Below are 1388 nucleotides of genomic sequence, written 5' to 3' on the forward strand. Positions count from 1 at the left end.
TGTGCTGCGGTGGTAACGACGGTGTTATGTCCGGAACCGAACATCGTCGGCAAAACGTTGGACGTGCGGCGGAACTCGAGCGAGCGATGGTGCCGGTCGTAAATTGACCAAGGTGGGCGCGGGAGCGCGAACGGCTTAACGACCTTTGACGGCAGTGCCGGGTCGATACGTTCGGTGAGTCGCGTGGCCCGGAGGCTCAGGATTAGAGAGTTCGCGTTGCGAGCGGGTACGTGTGTACGCGTTGGGAGTCGTTACCAGAGAGATCGAGTTGCGCCCGGCACGCCGCGACGTCCGTGGAGACGCCGTGACATGCCGGACGCGGGTTGGTGTCGCCAACCGCAGCAGGGGGACCGAAGAGAGGGAATCTTGTGGCGGTGGCCCGCCACAGCACTCCCCCCTTTTGGAGAAAAAAGTTTACAAGTTTTTTTTTTTTACATATATTACAATTTTTAACGAAGATTTGATGATGACGTTGCATGAGGTTGTCCATCGCCGAGCGGCGCCTCAGTCCGCGGGTTAACTCGACGTCCCCACCGAAGCTTCGCTCACGGGCAACGTCTACGGACGCCGAAGACGTGGAGTCGCGTCAGCCGTCGCCGATTAGGTACCCTAAGGTGGGGACGCGCGGCGAAAACATGCCACCTGCCGTGCGCCTTCACTAGGCCGCCCGACCAATCCGTCAAACAAGTTTAAGCATACCATCAAAATTCTTTCTTCTTTCGGCCCGGACTTCCCAATTGTAACACTCTTCTCAAATTAACCAAATTCTCTTCAAAATTCAATCTGCCAGCTCCAATCAAATCAACGTCAACCAACTTCTCCACCAACTCTTAACGCAAAATCCAAAATCAAAATTCAAAATTCAACCCTCAAGACTCATCTTTTCGAGTACATTCACCTGCCGTTTCACTGTTCGAACGGAAAGCACGAACGTCCTCCGCACCCCGCGGGACCACCGCATCGAGACGCTTCGCGTAAGTACGATCACGGCCGGACGGCCGGTGAATCTTCCGTCCCACGACTCGACACGAGACCGCCGTTCGCGGGTATACTGCATCACGCGACACCCCCCCCCCCCCCCCCCCCGAACCGTTCCCCCGTTGTCTGGAACGTACGCGTGTCGCCGCAGCAACGGCACAGCCACAACCGCTTCACGCGTACAAGTACGTATCGGGGACACACGGCCAAGGGACTTCGCGGCTGTCGCACGAAGCTCATCTCCGCACACCGACCTTTCGTCGTCGATGCTTCATTTTCACTACTATTAATTCTCAACTTCCGACAACGTTCATCTTTCCGTCAACTTCGCCTCCAACTTCAAGTTCATCATCCGGTCAACTTCAAAAATTCAATTTGCACTCAACGCCCAATTCACCATACGTCAACAG

The sequence above is a fragment of the Acyrthosiphon pisum genome, chromosome A1 (assembly GCF_005508785.2).
Source record: "Acyrthosiphon pisum isolate AL4f chromosome A1, pea_aphid_22Mar2018_4r6ur, whole genome shotgun sequence".
NCBI lineage: Eukaryota > Metazoa > Arthropoda > Insecta > Hemiptera > Aphididae > Acyrthosiphon > Acyrthosiphon pisum.